General features: G+C 38.0%; 1 protein-coding gene and 1 pseudogene across 1 annotated transcript in view; one reads left to right on the forward strand and one right to left on the reverse strand.

Moving 5' to 3' along the window:
- DCC (DCC netrin 1 receptor) overlaps positions 1 to 20,974 on the forward strand; it is a 1,137,854-nt gene that overhangs the window by 146,544 nt on the left and 970,336 nt on the right. The gene's annotated exons all lie outside the window — the stretch shown is intronic.
- LOC125149303 (uncharacterized) overlaps positions 1 to 20,974 on the reverse strand; it is a 97,951-nt pseudogene that overhangs the window by 57,798 nt on the left and 19,179 nt on the right.

The raw sequence follows: 20,974 nt of genomic DNA on the forward strand, positions 1-20,974 counted from the left end.
ATGCTTGCAGAGAATGGTTTCTAGTGGCATAGGCTCAAGCAGAGACGGTTGAGAAGGCTGTTTCAATAATATTGGTAAGAGAGGTGGCCAGGACTGTAGCAGTGGCAATAGAGACAGAGAAATGAATGGGCAGGAGATATATAGCCATAGATATAATATTAATTTATTAATAATTATTATTGATATTAATAACTAATTATATTAATGATATTGTTGATATTAATAACTAATGATAATAACTAATTATATTAATAACTAATGGTATTAATAACTAATGATATTAATAACTAATGTGTATATTTAGGTAGACTGGACAGAACTTACTGGAACATTACATGTGGGGAGTAGAGGAAAGGGAAACTTGAGAATACATGGGATTTTTACTTGAGCAGCTCTCTGGGTTTAAATTGTTGATGTGTCTTAATTTGGGCATGGCCTGGACAGAATTAATGGAGGCTGGGATCTTTAGGGTTTCTCTGAGACAGGTGACCATATATATCAGAGGAGCTCAGAGGACTAGTCTGAGGGTGATGTAAATTTGACAGTAGACAGGTATGCCAGGAGAGAATAGAAGTATCCTAAAACAATGCCCTGGGGGAAATGAAGTAATTAGAAGTCCAGGTAAGAAGGAATAGTCAGTGACATAGGATGAAAAGCAGGAGAGAATAGTGGTATTTAAATCAAAGGAAGAAATTATTTCACAAATGAAGAAGTGCTGAAATGTAAGGATATTTCTGAAAGTTTGAGTAGGAAATTAATGTTTGTTAGATCTGGCAATACAGTATGTTGATTCTCTTAATCAGAAGAACTTGGAGTAGTAGAACTGGTGAACATTTTGGAGAAGATATGAAGCAGACACCACTTGAGAGGGGAGCAGAAAAATGTAACCACAGCTATAGGGGTCACTGTAGAAACAAAATACTTGTTTTAAGAAAGAGCATTTTTAAATGTTGATAGAAATGGTTAATGGGATGCCTGGGTGGCTCAGTGGGTCAAGCGTCCAACTCCAGTTCAGGTCATGATCTCGCGGTCCGTGAGTGCAAGCCCTGCATTGGGCTCTAGGGTGACAGTTCAGAGTTTGGAGACTGCTTTGTCTCCTTCTGTCTCTGCCCCTCCCCCATTTGTGTTCTCTCTCTCTCTCTCTCTCTCTCAACCTCTCTCTCTCTCAAAAATAAATAGACATTAAAAAAATAAAAAAAAAATAAATGGTTAATGAGTGAGTGGGAGCCTGATGATGCAGAAGAGAGGAAGAAAATCACTCTGGGTCCTTGAGGAGAAAAGATGGATCCAGACTGTGTAGAGAGAGCGGTGTTAGAAGCAGGGGTAGTTTTCTCCACTGAAGCAGGAGGAGGGAAGAAAGATGTCTTTGCAGGTGGATTTGAATTTTGTTTTTAAGAAGATGGAGAAATTCACAGTGCATGATTTCTTTTTTTCTCACTGAAGTATGAGAGAGCTAAGAGAGAAGGCAGGTATAGGGAAAGTTTAATGGGGAGAGAAGGACAGGACATGATACTTTCTCATGATGACTGAAAAACTGAGGCTGCCACAGTAGAGTAGTGTTGCCAGTGTGTGATTTTCTCCAGAAATATTTATAAAGCCACTGAAGTGAGATTGACAGAAGGTACACAGTAGAGTACATACACCCAGGATTTGGCTTTCGCCAGACCCGTGCTTCTGCAAAAGAAGAGGGCAGCAAGACAGTGGTGCCATTTGCAGAGTCATCATTATGAAACAGTCACCACCATGACCATAAACATCCAGGGTTCAGTTAAGGCCACGAAGTGGAGGGCATGTTGAGAAAGAGGTTGAGGAGATAGATTAATTTGCTGATCACAGAGGAAGGATTTGAAAGGGAGAGAAAGAAGGGAGAAGTAGATAAATGTCTTAGATTAAATGATAAACCAAGCCATAGGGGATGACTCAGGATGTATGGTTTCCGGAAATGAAGTTTATAAAAAAAGTGCTACAGATTTTTTAGACTATGGTTATATTTGGTGGTTCCAATTCTCTGATTTTCCTCTGAGTTTATGTAAATGTAGGGTGCTAGCCCTACACCCCGGGGAGCAACAGCTACTCTGGAATTGTTATCACACCTTGGAAACCTCACCCATTTTCCTCCAAGGAAACATCAGGATCTTTGCTTATCTCACTTTTTGTTTTTCAATGCAGAGCGCTAATTGCACAAAACATAAAAATAATTTAAACCCTCAAGAAAATAAGAAGCTGCATTTTCTTTTCTAGAATGGGTTTATATTCCTAGAATATCTTCAAAAAGAAATCTGAAAGTGCTGTTACAGTCATACCAGCTTATTTTGGTGATATTTGCATGGTACATCTTTTTTCATCCTTAAAATTTCCAGCTTTCTGTGTCCCAAATGTTTAACCGGACTGGTAGTGTTAATCTTTTAATTGGAATATTTCATCCATTGGAACTTAATTATTGACATCCTTGGCTTTATATTTATCATTTTTTTTCCTATTGATCTCAGTGATTTCAATATTCTCTTTTCTCTCCTTTTGTGCCTTTGTAAAATTAATCATTTTATAACTATTCCATTTTTTTACTCTATTAACTTGTTAGGTACACATTTATTTACTATTTTGTTAGTGGATACCCTAGACACAACATGTGCCTTTGACTTACTATAATCAATTGTTGTGTTTTGATTTTTTTTTACAATTTGATTTTAAAATCAAACTATTACTATGAATAATGGTAACATCTTGGAATTCTCTAACTGTACATATCCCTTCCTGTCCTCTGATTTTTATTATGAGTTTTAATTCTAAATATGTTTTAAAGTCCATAAGGCATTAATTGCCATTGAAATACAGTTACCCACATATTTACCCTTTTTGTTTCCATCTGGCATTGCCTTGTTTCCTTCTGCTTAAAGAACTCCCTTTAGAAGTTTCATTGGTGTAGGTTTGCTAGTGATAAACTCTCTTAGTTTCTCTCTCTCTCTCTCTCTCTCTCTCTCTCTCTCTCTCTCTCTCTCTCTCTCCCTTTGGACTGAGACAATTTATTAACCCAGCATTTGTCCCAGTGCTTCTTATTGGCAGCTGGCACCTGTCTGGCGATTCAGTCCAGATCTCTCTGTCCCCAAGGGGTCAGTTTACAGCCCCCATCTTTGTGCTTTTCCACCATTTTCAGCCACTCCAGGGCTGCAGCCCCTGTCTTGGAGGCATGACCTTGTTTCCCTAGAACTTGTTTCCCTAGATCTTCCCTATGTCATCCCCCGTAGATCTTGGTCATGGAGCTCACCCCAGAGCGCCCTGTAGGTATAGGCACTGTGCTATGGAAGCAGCTTGTGTGTAGAAAGAGCTCTCATCAGGGAGCAAGCTTTTTATGCTTGACCAGCTTGACAGTGTCCACCCATACAGGGACTTTCAACTTCCCAGACTTTTTGAGGAAGACTGCCAGAGCTCTGATGAATTCCTGCTGGTTCACATCCTTTACAGTAACTCCAGGCGTCCTGCGGCCTCCAGGCTGCCAGCTGGGGAAAGGGCTCTCAGTTTTTGTTTTTCTGAAGATGTGTTTATTTCGTCTTTACTTTGGAAGGATATTCTTGTGGGGTGTAGAATTCTAGGTTACCAGTCATTTTCTTTGACTTTGATCGTTTCTGTTGAGAAGTCAATTATGTTATTGAGAAAAAAAAATCTGTTTTCTGTTTTTAATATGTTTTTCTTGGTTTTGGCTTTCAGCAATTTGACTATGATACAGCTCATTGTGTGTGTGTGTGTGTGTGTGTGTGTGTGTGTGTGTGTGTGTGTTGGTGTGTGTGTCGGTGTTATCTTACTCAAAGTTCATTGAGATTTTTCAGTCTGAGAGTTAATGTCCTTAATCATTTTGGAAAACCTTTAATCATTATGCCTTCAATACTACTTTTGCCTCATTTTTTCTCTCAATAGTTCCCCGTCTACTTACAGGTTACAACATTTATACTGTATTCCACCATCTCTTACTCATTTTTCCTGAATTTTTTGTTTAAAAAAATGCTGAGCTTTTCTGTTGACTTTCTCCATTCTCTTAACCCTGTTTTATGCAGTATCTAATTGGCTGATAAACCCATCCATTAGGCTCTTAATATTACTTCTTATGTTTTATAGTTCCAACATTTTCATTGGATTCTTTTGATGAATGCTGGTCCTCTGATGAAATTAGCCATTCTTTGCATCTGTTTTCTCCAGCTTGTTCTATATTTTCTTGAACTTCTAATTAAAATGTCTGCTCACTGTGGGTCTATTTCTTTTTAATATTGTCCTGTATCTTGCCTTGTTTAGTCATTCTTGATTGAATGCTAAATACCACATATACATATCCATATATGTATGTGTGTATGTGTGTGTATGTATATGCATGTGTGTAAACTATCCACACCTGTACATATAATTAGTTTACTCAGCTTCTGTTAGCTTAACCCAGTAGGGGACTGAGTTGAGTCAGGCTGGGTTACAGGTTCTCTCATTCTGTTCCTAGGATATAGTCCTCCAAGGCTTTCAACAAAGAGCCTAGTGTGACCACTTGGGCTCCTCCTTTAATGGGTTTTACCCTAATTTATCCTAATCCCCATCTCCTCAGTAGCCAGGGACTGTCAGGCAACTCCATTCTTCCCATAGTGGTTTTGTAAATTACTTGTTCATCCTCCCGTATAGCCTCAGTTGTGTGTCCTGGGGAGAATCCGACATTGTTTCTGTTTTCTTTTCCTCTTTTCAGAAGCATCCTGACTGTTCACATTTCCATTTGTGTTTCTGCAAGACCACAAAAACCTACCAGTTTCTCTATTCCTGCCTGTAGGCTTGTGCCCAGGCAACTTGCATTCTTAGGTTCTTTCTCTGCCCTGAGAATTGGCAAATGTCCCCAAGGAAAAAAGGTTCCATAGGATAACAGCTCACTTTTATTGAAGTGTTCCTGTCTCTGAAATCTTGACCCCTTTAGTTCTCATTGTTTTAGCAAAAATCTGATACCTTTACACAGATTGATGGATTGTTTTTTTTTTTTTTTTTTTTTCCAGCTTTTCTAGGTTGTCTTGGCAGGAGCTATGCTTTGCCACAAGCTACTCCATCTTAGCTCAACAAGCAGATTCCCAAAACAATGCCATTTTACAAAATAAATCATCCCCAAGGGGTTTTACCCTTCAGTTGAGTGGGGCTGGGAAGTTTTAAAGGCTTTGAATGCTATTTCTTAGTAATCTGGAGTTTTGTGATGCATTGTCCTGGAACAACATTGCTGGCAGCTGGGAACAGTGATTCTGGCATTGGGGACCGCCGGCCTTTGCTGAGCAGCTTACTGTCTGAGCAACCTTGGCTGAAATACTGTCTCTCTACACTTCACTTTCACCATCTGTAAAATGGGGAGAGAGAAACCTCCCTATGTTTGTAAGGGTGGTTAAGGGGGAATATGTTTATTGATGGCTTCCTTTTGTTACATAAATGCCTTATGTATGTTATCCCACTTTTTTAAGTTATATTTTTATTTTTTTAATGTTTATTTTTTTTTTTTTTGAGAGAAAGGGAGACAGAGCACAAGCAGGGGAGGGGCAGAGAGAGAGAGAGAGAGAGAGAGATGAGAGAGAGAATCCCAAACAAGCTCTGCCCTGCCAGCACAGAGCCCCATGTGGGGCTTGATCCCGTGAACCATGAGATCATGATCTGAGGCAAAATCAAGAGTCACATGCTCAACCAAGTGAGCCACCTAGGTGCCCCAATGTTATCCCACTTGAATATAGTATGTACCGTAGTGCATATTAAGTATTCAATAATGGGTAGCAATATTATCACTTATCTTGGTTACAGCCCAGCCTCTATTTTAACTTAAAGTGAAATAATTCATCACCTCCTAGTCCTCTTCCTTTTGACTACAGGATACGGATAATGTAAATACAGGCCGAAGATAATTGTTTAACTTATGACATTCATATAGTTTGTGCTGCACTTAGCAATCAAAAGTATGCAAATCGGGGGTGTCTGGTTAAGTGTCCGACTCTTAGTTTCAGCTCAGGTCATGATCTCATGGTTCATGGGTTCAAGCCCCGCATCGGACTCTGTGCTGCCTGTACAGAGCCTGCTTGGGATTCTCTCTCTCCCTCAAAATAAATAAACTTAAAAAAAAAGCATATAAGTCAACAAAAAACACAAAAAATAAAGCTTAATTGTTCATAATTTTGATACTTAGGACAGTGTCAATATGCAGGGTATTTGTCCAGATATTTTCCAAAATCACATAGCTAGTTTTGTATGGGGCCCAAATAGGCACTATATCACCAAAACATCAGAAAGTTGTTAGAGCTAAATCCCTAAAATGCCAGATTTTTCTTTTGATTCACATGACATGTTGGGCTTCTGCCTGACGAATTTACACCCATGCACTTGCGCATGTGTGGCTCACAGGTTGGGGTGCCCACAGCTTGGGTCTTGGTGGCTCCTGGGGTGGTATTTGCACTTCATTTCTCTGGCCCTGTGTGTCTGATTCCATGACATCTGTTAAGGAGACAGTGGCGGGAAGACATGCATATGAAATCTCAGTGAATATAGGCTGCATTTTAATGAGCTGAGGCTGCTGTTACCTTATCATTTATTTTGTGGCCTTTGGGGAGTTGACAGGCAATACCCAATCTGTTTCTCATCAGTTCAAATCTCAATATTTACTTTTAGATGTTTTGCTCTAAAAGCTTAAAAAGAGAGAGAGAGAATTGACCTTTTTTACATCTTCAAAAAAGAGATTTGGGTGTTAACATAGAAAGGAAACAAGAGCCATTTTACATATAATGAAAAAAAATATATCAAGAAGAAAAACATAAAAAAATGAAAAAAATCGTTACATTAACATAAGCTGGAAATGATCAGTCTTGACATACTTTCCTTGTTACAGTGGCTTTCTTTTTTTTTAATGTTTTATTTTATTTTTTTGAGAGAGAGAGAGAGCATGAGCAGTGGAAGGGCAGAGAGAGATGGGGGCAGAGGATCCAAAACATGATTTGCACTGACAGGCTGACAGCGGTGAGCCCAATGCAGGACTCAGAACTGTGAGATCATGACCTGAGCCAAAGTCAGATACTCAACTAACTGAGCCACCCAGGTGCCCCTACAGTGGCTTTCCATCTGCAAATGTGTAAACCAGAGATTACCTTTTTGCTTTAGTCCTACCCATCCCTGTTAAGAACTGATTTTCAAAGTCTCAGGTGAATCCCAAGATAATTCTGTTAGTACTGAGTGCTGATTACCCAATCAACCAGATCACTAAAGAAGATGTTCCTCTAAATGAAGGTCAGGATTTTAGATAAAGTGGATTTTGAATCTTCCTAATCAAGTTGTCCACATGCAGTAGCAGTAACATCACCTGGAGTGCATAGGACTGTGCACACTCAAGCTCCACTGAGTCAGAATCTGCATTTTAATAAGACCTCCAGGTGATACCTATATACAATAAGGTTTAAGAACCTTATTGGAGAACCAGTGGAGACCAAACATTGACAAATTTTTCCTGTAAAGAGCCAGATCGTGAATATTTTAGGTTATTCACGCCATACAGTCTCTGTCACTACAACTCAGCTCTCTTGTAATAGTGTTAAAGAAGCCATAACACATAAAGGCATGTGGTTGTGTTCCAATAAAACTTTATTCATGGGCATTGAAATGTGAATTCCATATAATTTTTACATGTCATAAAATTTTTTGTGTGTTTTCTGAACCATTTATGAATGTAAAAATTATTCTTCATTCACAGGCCATAAAGAGGAGGTGGCAGGCTGGATCTAGTTTGCCAACTCTTGACATGGTATCATTTATTTTACCTGTCTAGGCATGCTAGTTGCCCTCTGGACCTGTCTTAGTTTGGTTGGATTTCCGTAGCAAAATACCATGGACCGTGAGGCTTACACAACAGAAATTTATTTTTCACAGTTCTGGAGGCTGTAAGTGTCAGATCAAGGTTTGTAAGGATTGGTTTCTGGTGAGAGCACTCTTCCTGGCTTGCAGACAGCTGCCTTCTCACTGGGACCTCACAGAGTGGGAGAGAGAGCCAGCGTTCCAGTGTATCTCTTTATAAGAACATTAAGTTTATTTAAGTTTATTTTTTTAAGTTTATTTATTTATCTTGAGAGAGAGAAAGTGGGGAGGGACAGAAAGAGAAGAAGAGAGAGAATCCCAAGCAGCCTCTGCACCGTCAGTACAGAGCCAGGTGCAGGGCTAGAACTCACAAACCGTGAGATCATGACCTGAGCTAAAAGCAAGAATTGAATGTTTACCCGACTGAACCACCCAGGTGCCCCAAGAACATTAATCCTATTCAGTTAAGGACTCTACCCTGATGACTTCATTTAGCCTTTGTTACCTCTGTGAAGGCCCTGTGTCCAATTAACAATCACACTGAGGCACTATGCTTCAACATACGAATTTGGGGGGACACACTATTCAGTCCATGGCAGTGCCTGCTGTAGTTTTTCTCTCTCTGACATCTTCCCTCATGACACCACCCACAGTCGTCCCCACCATCTGTGAAGTCCCTTTGTCTTTGTTAACTGTGTCTCTTTGGTGTTTAAACCAAATTTTATATTGGTTTAAATTTATGATAGCATAATCCTATGATTATGCTTAAAAATTTATGATAGCATAATCCTATTCCTTCAACTAAGTTACAAGGTCTTCTAGTGCAGATGGTGCTGATTGAGGATCTGGGAATTCAAACAAATTTAAATTACTGGGTTGAGCTTAGTAGTTCTTGATTGCCAACTACAGTGACAGCCTGATCTTTCCTGCTCTTGAGTCTCCCAGTTTGCTAAATGATTTCAGGTTTCCCAAGCATCCTTTTGGTCTATTTCCTCATCACTACTCTCGGTGAAGAGGCGTGGAAATACATCTATCTTCTCTGTGGAGGCATTACCAGCTAATCATTAGAGGTTGGTTTTGAAGAGCCAGTGTTCTGTACTATCAGGCACACAGAAGAGACTTAGGCTCCAGGGAAGGCCCAAACTATATAACCTTTACTATTTCATCTACTTTTCCAATGCCATAAGAAGACCACCTATGCCACTTCCTGTCTTGGGGGTCTTCCCTTCCCCACCCCTCTACTCATCAGATACCTATTTGGCAACCATTGTTAACACAAAGTCTTTGCTTAACAAAGACCTTTCAGTGCATTTTATCTACTATTAATGTTTCAACATTGTCAGCTATCAGTCTTCAATATTAGGTCAAAGTGAGTTGATTCCCTACGGAGCCATTCTGTATTGTTCTCGGTTGTATATTTTCTAATGTTTTGCCCAGTCCCTTTTTAATGACTCCCAAGACAGCTTCTCTCGTTTGCTTTGGGAAATGTTTGCATTAGAGGCTCATGGTGCAAACAGATGGGAACTCGGGTAAGGTCCCTGCAATTCATTCTCAAGGGTTATCTATGTCCCAATCACAATTTAAAGCCTGAGGGAAGAGTATATGACTTAGGGTTAAACCCTGTATATTATCTCACTGCTTTGCTGGCTTTGGGCTGAAATTGGCATGAATGAACGAATGCCTTTCCCTGCCTCTACCCTTTTACTCCCTTGTATTCTCAGTTGGGGCTAGGGTGCCTGATTCCATATGACTTTAGGCATGCAGCACTGTTCTCGAAACATAATTGTTACTTGATTTTCTGCGCACACCAAGGAGAAATTCAGGTGACAGGGCACAGGTGTTCTTGACATTTTGCAAACATTCACCACAAAGCTGTTGCACTGGGCATTTCCTGCTTGAGCTGAGTTCTTGGTAAGATGCCTGCAAACAATGCACCATCAAGCTAGGGGTGCAAGGATGCATGTAAAGGATTCATGAATGGCAAATGAAGACGCTGAACAGAACCACTTTGAGCAGAAGCCATGTATTAGCATCCAGAAGGACTGATATTTTAGGAGGAATTCACCTCTTGCTGTTTCATTCACTTGAATTTATCATGTGAGGAATAGGATTGAGTTTGGAATAAAAAAACAAACAAAAAACCCAGACAATTAGAGGCAACACAATACTTGTTGCTAGCTTGTGGCACACAAACTTCCTTTGTTGTGAGGTTATTCTGGTGCTAATAACTATGCCTTTTTATCCCCCATTTGGTTTTATTAATATTTTCTCCCTACCTTGTCTTTCCATGCAAAAACTTCCAATGAATACAAGTTTCCATCAAAAAGTAACTGGTGTCATTTAAAATTATCATACGTTAACTTGAATAGCATTACTTTAATACCACAGCTCTGGTAAGATGATTGCAAAATTATTTTTGTTTAATCCAGCTGTGATGAGAGGATAAGAACCCTTCTGAGTTGGGAGATCTGAGTGACTTAGACTTTTTGATCCTCAATTTCCTCAGCAGCAAAATGGGGGTAAAATATTTATTTCTCAATGGGATTGAAAACATTGAGCAATGTGTACAAAACATTTAAAGTAATTGACACATGCATATATTGATCAATAACAAGATGGTTATTCATTATTTGAATATTCAAAGCAGAAACATTAAAAATATGTTAATGTCCACTGGCTCTAATATGACAGAGATTCTACCAGATAGCTATGTCACATTGAGAGGAGGCAAAACAGTCATCTCTTAGAACATCTTTATTGGAAATCTTTGCACGTTGGTAATTTTGGATTAGAGATTTTGTTCATCAGTTCCTGTTCAGCCAAGTGCATGGGCTTACACATTATTGCTGAAATGATGAGCAGCATTTCTTTTATTCTTTGAGACTCTCAGCACACTTTTATTACAGATGGAGCAGGTATCTGGCAAAGAATTGGAGTATAGTAAATTGTGGAACAAATGGTATGCCAGAATCAATTTACTGCAGTCCCCCAAATACAATCACTTTCTCTTTACCAGCTTCAAGAATGAACCCCTAAGCACAGCTTATATGCATGTATCACACATAACTGAATGCCTTTGTGTTGTCTCTTTTCAGTGGAAGTTTATGCCACAAAAGGTAACGTAAAAAAAGAGAACAGCTATCAAGTCAAATTTCAGTCCTCTGAACTGTTATTTGGGCAAGGGAGAACAGATGGAATCATCAAGTGTCAGTGTTAATGATTCTTGGTGATTGCATCTGGCTCTTAACCAATAAGAAACTGTTGCAGCAAGCCAAAGTAGCATGCCCAAGAATGCCACTTGAGAATGGAGGAGGCAGAACTTAGGGGCACCTACGTAGCTCATTCGGTTACACATCTGACTTCGGCTCAGGTCATGATCTCGTGGTCTGTGGGTTCCAGCCCCACGTTGGGCTCTGCAGACAGCTCAGAGCCTGGAGCTGCTTCGGATTCTGTGTTTCCTTCTCTCTCTGTCCCTCCCCTGCTCACACTCTGTCCCTCCCTCTCAAAAATAAATAAACATTAAAAAAAATTTTTTTAAAGAAAGAAAATTAAAAAAAAAAAAAAAAGAAAAAGAATGGTGGAGCCAGAATTTAAACCCATGTCTATCATCTCTTAGGCTCCCTTTTCTTGTCTCTATAAGTCACTATCAAAATTTCTGGGTGGATATTTCTCCTTATTAGTTGTTGCTTAAGGCAATGTTATAAATAGTTTCTTCTAGAGCGTATGATAGAAAACAAGATTTATCTGTGTTCATCCACTCTGGGGCAGCTGCTTTATAGACAGTGCCTCATTGTCTTGGGGCAATCCATGTTATCTTGATTATGTGGATGGAGCAGTTTCAATTAGAGAAGTGAGTATTATCTTCCCAAGACCCATGGTTGTTGAATAGGAAGGAGCATTGAAAGTTGCCTGAACATCTACAAATTCTTGGAGTAAAAGTGAATGACGAAACAGAAGTTTTAAATATGAGGAACTGACTCAGCTCTGCTTTTTCATGTATGTTTAGAAGACATAGCACTTCAGGAACTTGGTTTTAATACTACCTATTATGTAAAAGTTTGTTTTACAGTCATTCCAATGGATAACTTGGTTCTAAGACTTTTTTTGACAAGTTAGAACTAAGAAATTGTAATCTACAAGAGGAATATCAGAGTAAATAAAGAAGAAATGTTCAATTCACCTTTGTAGGAACAAGAATATCAAATATACCTCAAAGACTTTGAGTTATAAATAAGAACATCTTAACTATTTCTATTTCCTTGGTGTGGGTGTTCATTACTACTATCCTTTCTCTTGGAGCTATGCATCCTAAAATTTCATTGATTATAAACACAATTTTATAAATATGTAAATTTTATAAATATGTAAAACCAAGTCTGTAGTTTTCAAGGAGTAGGGGCGGGGGATATCCTGGCCTATTAGAAAGGTTTCTATTTTAGATTTTCTTATTGTTATAAGATGATATAATCATAAAATATACTGGGCCACTGCACATCTAGAATTGATCCTTCCATCCATTATACAGGAGTAAAGGATGCTTACATCATGCCTGTAGAAATAGCAGTGTTGCAAATAGCCAATTCATTGTTGGTTCCAATTTGGAAGCTGACAAATACTTGCTTTATTGCCCTGCCACATGTGAAGTCTATCTTTCTGCCTACACAGCACAAGTCAGTAACCTACATAATTCTTCTGGGATATTCTAAAAGCCCTGAGGCTGGAGTTCATACCATATATATTTGGCATTTAGAATCAGATGTGGAAGTGAATTCAGTGACATCTTGGGAGAATTTCCAAATATTCCCAAACAATTTTTTTCACAGTTTCTCTTATTTGCTTTCTTTAGTCTGTGCTGTCCTGCTAATGTTTGCCTTTGTCATACATTTGGCATACGTTTGCCATTTGGACTATTTTTCAAAGTTTATTTCAGTGTAGACGATACACTTCATTAGATTAGTTTCAGGTGTACAGCATAGTGATCCAGCTTCTCTGTAGGATATGCTATGCTCACCACAAGTACAGCTACCATCTGTCACCATCCAGCGCTATTACAATATCATTGACTGTATTTAGAATTTTGATTTGGAAAAACAAATCACCATATTTGGCTGCTTTACTTCTAAGGTGAGCCTATTTTACCTAAAGAGCGAAATCAAAATAGGGAGGAATTTATTTTATTCTCTTATATATTTTACCTTAAAAAAACATAAACATAGCAACATCAGTGAAGTCCTATTTGGGGCGCCTGGGTGGCTCAGTCGGTTGAGCATCTAACTCTTGGTTTCAGCTCAAGTCCTGATCTCACGTTTCATGTGTTTGAGACCCACGTCAGGCTTTGTGCTGATGGTTGTGGAGCCTGCCTGGGATTTTCCATCTCCTTCTCTCTTTGCCCCTTCCCCACTATCTCTCTCTCTCTCTCTCTCTCTCTCTCTCAAAAGTAAATAAATTAAAAAAAAAAGTCATATTTGTCTGATACCAAAGTAGAAGCAAGACCAAAAAAAAAAAAAAAAAGGAATTAAAGGTTGGATGACTATATCATTTATTGTCTAAAGTGGGACACTTGAGAGTGGAAAATCATTACCCTGCACATGTTCTAGGCAAATTCAGACTCAGGGTTATCCTTCTGATAGGTATGGCTGTTGCTGACCTCAAAATGTATGCACAAGCTCTAAAAAAGAAGACTAAGAAAATTGGTGACTTTGTTTTAAATCTAAATCATCTGGGGACTCACATATCCCTGAGAGCAGAATGTGATTGTCCTTCAAGTCCATGCTCCATGTAATTGTCTTTAAGAGATTTTCATTTTTCCTCTCTTGACTCTGCTCTCTTTTGTACCGTTCCCCACCTTTGCCCACTATATGCAGGGGGAGAATGGAGGGTGGTTGCTGGGTAGCGTGGATCATTTATTCTTCTAATACTCTGCCCTAAATCTGGACTAAGCGCTTCCCCACCACCAATAAAAGCCAAGAATTTTACAACTTTGTTCTTTGGTTCTACTTTTAGCATAATGGAACCTTGAAGCTAGCATTCTAAATGGAAGGTGGTCAGAGCAAAGTAAGTGGGTAGGGATGGCTGAGATGGCTCTGAACCACTGGATTGAGATACCCACTGAACCAGTAACTGGATCGTATTTCATTATAGTGCCCCTGATCTGAATTCCTGGGGAGGCATGAATTCCCTCTGAACTCTCCAGGGGGAACTCACCTTTTATTACTCCTCCTAACCCCAACACATGAACTGTGCAGTTCACAAATGAGTGAAACCAGAAGTAAAACACAAAGCCTTTGGGGTCTTTGCTTAGAGACATGCTTGTTTTCTTGGGATCCCTGGCTCTTGCCAGCCCCTTGCTTGGGCTGACTCAATTTTAGGAGTTCAAAGTCTACTGAGACATGTGGAGTAAAGCAAACTAAGCCATAGCCAGGTGTGGGATATCTCAAAACCATAAACAGTTTATATGTAGAGGGTGTTACCCTCCTGCCTTCCTGTTTTGCCCCTCACCTCTTCCCCCATTTTCCTACCTTCTCCCAGCCCAGCCTCAGTGCTTGCCTTAGGAAAATGGTAGTCTGCTTCTCCAGGTCTCTGCCTAAATCCCACTCACTCTCTGTAGCAGTTTGACAACTGCAGTTCTGAAAAAAACAAACAAAACCCAGCACCATTTATCCTGACATACACTGGGCACCTTATAAATATCTAACAAGCATTCACTTAATTATTATTTTTTTTTGTATATTTCTGTAAAATTTGAAATGGTCCCAGAAGTACTCAGATTAAAGCACTCCTAAATTATTTTGAAGACACAACTAAAAAACCTCAGGAGTTTTAGCAGAGTATCTGTTTATGTGTAGGGGAAAGAGAAGGGAGAGAAAAAGTTGAACGTATCAACTTTCCATAGAGGCAAACTTGAGCAAATTAAGTTTCTTGAAATTGTCTGCAAATAGCTTGTTTCTGTATGTCTGTTTTCAAGTGTTCTGTTCAATCTTCCTCTTAAAATACCTTCATTTCATGTTCTCTATTTTTCAAATAATATTCATACTTGATTTTATTTTTAGAAAACCTAACGAATTAAGGAAGGTAATTTATCTCCACAATTTATCTCTTATTTTACTAATAGGTAAGCTGAATCAGAGAGAAGGGAAAGGATTGGCCCATTTCATGTGGACTACAAAACAGACTAGAGAGGATTTCAACATAGATCTTCTTCCATAGGCTTTCATTCTTCCCCAGTACATTGATGTTTTTGGGAGAAAGTGTATATTTAAAGAAAAGATTGACTCTTTCCCAAAGGGCATGGCAGAAGTTTTATATATAGAATATCAATAGAAATTTAGATTACTTAATCATTTCCTAATTACTGGAAGGATCAAAGAAAATAGCTGGTATTATGATTAAAGAAAGCTGGTAGAGTTTGCCCTTTGCTCTATTCTAATCCATCATAGAATTGAGTACAAGCTGAAAGATGAAGGACGTACAAGACTTCGTTTCTGTCTATCTTGTAGACACTTTATTTGTTGTGAGAGGGATTTACTTCTGGTAATTAAAATCATAAAACTAATGAAATGGAAATGGGAAGGATGACCACCCCTCTTGGGTACATCCAATCCTGCCAACATGTCATCATTTTTTTTTCTTTTTTTAAAGAAATTCTGGAACAGCTGTGGTATTTTTGAGATACTTGTTACACATTTCAGTTATGCTAAAAAGGTCATTTATAAAATCTGAAAATTTGATTGAAATACTTCTTTTGGTAGTGAGAAAACACATTTACGCATGGTACCATGTTAACAGAGCCCCCCCCCCACCAGGGTTAAGAAAAGTGTGAATTTATTAATATAATCAGAGTTTCATCATTTTTTATTTCCCATGCAGTATTAAATTCCCATAGGAAGATCATTAGGGTAATATTTTATTTCCCCCTTTGTTTTACAGCTAGATATCTGATGCTCGGTAATTATAATTTTGATAGATGAAATATTTTGCATAATTCTTGGCACACAAAACATTTTCAGGACTAATTTGAAAAGCTAAAATTTGAAAATATTCTGCTATAAAAACAGAATGTCATTTTAAGGCCCATGATTTAGTTTAAAAGTCTTCATTTGATGTGCCTGGGTGGCTCAGTCAATTAAACGTCCAACTCTTGATTTTGGCTCAGGTCATGATCTCATGGGTTCTTGAGTTTGAGCCCCATGTGGGGCTCTGTGCTGTCAGTGCAGAGCCTGGTTGGGATTCTCTGTCTCTCTCTCTCTCTACCCCTCCCCAACTCTCTTGTACGCACTTGGGCACTCTCTCAAAAATAAATAAATAAACATGTAAATAAAAAATAAAAGCCTTCATATAATGCTTAGGACTTCGAATTTGTTAAAGTCTTTTTAAAAAATTTTTTAATGTTTTTATTTATTTTTGAGACAGAGAGAAAGAGACAGAGCATGAGCAGGGGAGGGGCAGAGAGAGAGGGAGACACAGAATCCGAAGCAGGCTCCAGGCTCTGAGCTGTCAGCACAGAGCCTGACGTGGAGCTCGAACTCACGGACTGTGAGATCATGACCTGAGCTGAAGTCAGACGCTTAACCGACTGAGCCACCCAGAGGCCCCAATTAAAATCTTTTTAACAGTTTGAGGTTGACCTGTGTAAAATACAAACCCATGTAAACATGTTTCATGTTATAATAGGGTTTAACTGTGCAAAATATAGTAATAGATAAAAGGTACATAACACTTAAAATGCATGCCCATATAAATGGTTAATTTGCATTATGATCTCTGTAGTAGATTCTGGCTGTGTGTTCTTAGGATGAATAAAGCAATATCTATTGTCTAATATTAAAAAATCATTAGGCCAAATGTTTGTCTATAATACTTCTGTATTAGTCACTGTGATTAATGTTATATGATTTTTTTCTCTTTAAAATTTGCATTTAGGTTTATAAATCCTCCATTTCCCTCTTTCCCTCCCACCTTCCTTCACTTTCTCCCTGCCCCCCACCCCCTCCCACGTGCAATCTTTCTTTGGAAGTAGACAGTATCTTTCTTACTAAGACATAAGATATTCAGTATTGCTATTAATGAAACCATAATTACTGGATATTGCCATTTTATATCTCTACTGTCACTTCTGGTTGTAGATATTATTTCCCTATTTCAGGAAATTTTTTGAAGAATGATTATTAGTAATAAAAGTATATAGAGAATTTAAGTGACAGCTGTTATAGGTGTATCTTTGGTATTTTAGATAATTGCTTTTAAGTTCAAATTGATGATGGATTACATTGATTAAAGAGAAGTAGGTAGACATAAAAGAGAAATTTGGAATCAATCCAAAGATGATATATTGCAAGACGCAAAATGGACAGTGAATAGTTAAAAGACTAATACACCAAGGCTGTTTGTTAACTGGAGATAAGATGCTAATCCTGTACAGCCTAATAGAAATCACATATCCTTTGCTAGGAGTTTTAATCTCTGTTAGGCTTTATTTGTCTTCCTCTTATTATTATTATTAAAGTGAGCCAATCAGGTTAAATTAATTAATTTCTGTCAAATGAATCAAAGTTTGGTTTGTTATTTTCCTAATCATTTCAAATTTTCCAAAGTCAAATATATTAACATAGTGCTTGTAAATATATTGGTATAAGAGTGATTGCCCTGAAGGTTGGTTTTAGAAGCTTCTGACCATGAACATATTAAGCATTTACATTCTAATGTGTAAATTGTAGATAAGAGATTGAATAGTGTAATTGCTGAAGCTAAATCAGACATAGTTAGTCCTGTAAAAGAAAATAACAACAAAATTTCCAAGAAGACAGTGGTTTCTCTTGCTGAATTCAGTGTTTAACCTATCAGTTACCATACTGTAAATTTAGCTAGTGGCAATAAAAAGTAAAGTATTATATCTCCTGTGTTCCTAGCAAAGGGTACAAAAGTGAAACCAGCCTAAGAAGTATGTCTTTTGTCCATCAGAGCATCTCCAAACAGACCTTTACTCTCTCATACAGTACTGTTTCTAGATGTGATGGAATCCTCAGAGCATCTTTTGGTATCAAATATATATATGTTTTGGTCTGCCTTTAGGAAAAAAATTTATTAAGAAAATTTATTAGGAAAAAAATATATTATTTTACCCTAACCCATGAGGGCCAGTATTTTGTTTTAATTGGCCTTCTTACGTTAGAGAAGGAGGACATCTGATTTTTTGTTTTGTTTCATTCTTCTTAGGGTAATGTTTCACCTACTAGCAGTTTGTGCTAAGTTTTAAGTTTTCTTGTTTTATTGTAGTTGCAAAGGTAGTGGGTAGAATAGGGAATCACCTTTATACACGTTATCATTAATACCAATATATATATACACCTACTTCCCCTCTAATCTTACTGCTCTCTGAAAAGATTCAGAATGCCTGTCTATTGGAAGGAAAAAAAAAATCTTTCTGTAAATTTCTAATTTATAGTTTTAGATTTCAGAGTATACCTTATTATTAAAGAACTGTTGGGCTATACTTACAATATTATTTTCAGATTTGATCACTGAAATAAATAAAAGATAGGGAAAAAGGAAAAAGAAGAATCTGGAACAAGGTCCAGAGAGCAGTAACTCAATTAATCAGGGATGTAAGGTGATTTCATAAGCAAATTGACTTTAAAAGATTGGGGCTTTATATTCAGGAAATGTTAAGACTTAGAGGTGATATAATCAAAACTTTGAAAGCATTTATAAAGAAGGAAAAAATACATAATTATAGAATATTAAAACACAAAATTTCTTCAACTTTAAAACAAGAAAAAATTTGAACAAATGAGATGCTACTCTAGACCGTGAGCCATGAAACACTTAAACATGTTACTTAAGCAGAGATAGAGTTTAGATTTTCACTGCCTAGTAAATGGCCACTGCCATATGTGGCTCATGAGCCCTTGAAAAATGACTAGTGACTGACTGAGAAGCTAATCTTTAATTTTATTTAATTATAATTAATAGTAATTTAAAAGCTAATACTCAGTTCAGTCATTGAAAAACTTTGAAGTATTATTTGGAAGTACTTGAGTAAGTGAATCTACTTTTTCACCTGTGCATTTTGTAAAATCTAAATAGAGATCAAGTATTTCTAATGAAAATTTAGCATCCAGATGGAGATGTGCTATAAAGTATACTTTGGTATGAAAAAAATCTCATTAGTAACAAGATATTAGTAAAATGGCTCAGTAATATTTTTTTAAGATTGACACATGTTGAACTCGTAATGTTTTAGATATATTAAGTTAAATAAAATAGATAATTAAAAATAGTTTAACTTGTTTCTTCTTGCTTTTTTGATGTAGTGACTCAAAATTTAAAATTACATCTGTGGCTTATATTTTATATTCCTGTTGGGTAGTAATGGCCTGACTATGACTTAAGTAATTAGATATTAAAGTGTCTAGATAAGTCTATATTAGGTTTATTCACAAAAAAATAGGGCTGCTTGGGGGAGATCTAAGTTTTTAGATTAATGTTGGCCCACAGCCCATGACCCTTATTTCTTCCATCTCTTCTAGAACCTCATGTCTACATAAACAAATGTCCTTTTTGCTCCTGTCCTCACTGAAAGTCACTAGCCTGAGTCTGTCCATCTGAAGGGACTTTCTCTGACTTAGGATTTTGCATGTGTATGTTTTTCTAAGTGCCTTGAAAACAGCAAGACTTTAAACCTTATACCATCAGGGAGAACCCAAGTTTCTCTCCTCTTGGGTAGGTCCAATCTGTGACTGGCCTTCTGAATTCTTTTGCCTTAATCTGTCTTCTAACTCAAACCTCTTCTACGACAGAAGCCCTTCTCCAGATGTGATGGACTATCTAGAGTATAGGTACCCCTGTTAAGTAGCTTGCATCCTTCCCAGTGGCTGGGACTTATCTCAATTCCCATGTTCCAGCCTTTATAAATGTCAATGCCTGTATGATAAGTGACAGCCTTCCTATCTCCTCTGTAGAATAGAGACCTTTACTTACCACAGCTCTGCTTTCACCAGACCTAGCTGATGCTGATGACATTGAAGCTTAGCCAACACTACTCTCCCCCATAGACCTTGCTACTTCAGTGCTGACGATTTGGAGAATGCCTTTTCGGCCTATCACCCTGGTCATGGTGGTTTCCTTATTCCCACCTGATACTAACCCTGACTCCATCTCCTTCTTGATCTGTATAGAGCAGACTGAGGAAACCTCTTATTAGAACAGTTAATGCCATGGAGTGCAATTACAGTAACTTTTTTATGAAACATCCTTTTGTGACTTTATCATAGGGAATACACTCTACTAGAAATACCATCAGTCTATCCAGCATACTATTTTTTTTTAACGTTTATTTATTTTTGAGACAGAGAGAGACAGAGCATGAACGGGGGAGGGGCAGAGAGAGAGGGAGACACAGAATCGGAAACAGGCTCCAGGCTCTGAGTGGTCAGCACAGAGCCTGACGCGGGGTTCGAACTCACGGACCGCGAGATCATGACCTGAGCTGAAGTCGGACGCTTAACTGACTAAGCCACCCAGGCACCCCTTTTTTTTGTTTTGTTTTGATTTTTTTATTTGTAACCCAGCATACTATTTTTGAGCAGAAGAGGATCTTCCCAGGGCCTCCGAAGTTGCCTCATAGAGATAATCACCTATTGTATCTCTCTGTGTGCTTAATTCCATTCTAATCTCAAATGATCTCTAAACGATTATCAACAACGCAGTGTGCCTGTTTATCAAATTTACAAATGACAAATGAGGCTAGAAGAAGAAAGAAGGTTTCCATTTGGTTTAGGTGGCAATGATAGGTGCAAAAATGGCAGAATTCACTTCCCTTACCCAGATGAAGTATAAAATGTCATAAGCAACCAGTTTGTCTCCAACTTGCCTGACATGAATGCGGCAAACCAGGTCTTTAACAAAGAAGTCTAGAAGAGACATTACAGCTTGCTTTTATAGAGGGAAAGAAAATGTAGATGGTAGCTCTGTAAAACAGTTTGAAAGAAGAGAAGAAAATAATTTTCTGATTTGGTGCATGCATCTCTAGGAAAGGAAAATATATCAAAAGTATAAATGGTGGTCTGCAAGGGGTGATTTTACTCCCCAGGGAATGCCAATATCTACAGAGATTTTGGGGTCAGCAAGATGCTACTGACAACGAATACTT

This window comes from Prionailurus viverrinus, chromosome D3 (genome assembly GCF_022837055.1).
Source record: "Prionailurus viverrinus isolate Anna chromosome D3, UM_Priviv_1.0, whole genome shotgun sequence".
Taxonomy (NCBI): Eukaryota; Metazoa; Chordata; class Mammalia; order Carnivora; family Felidae; genus Prionailurus; species Prionailurus viverrinus.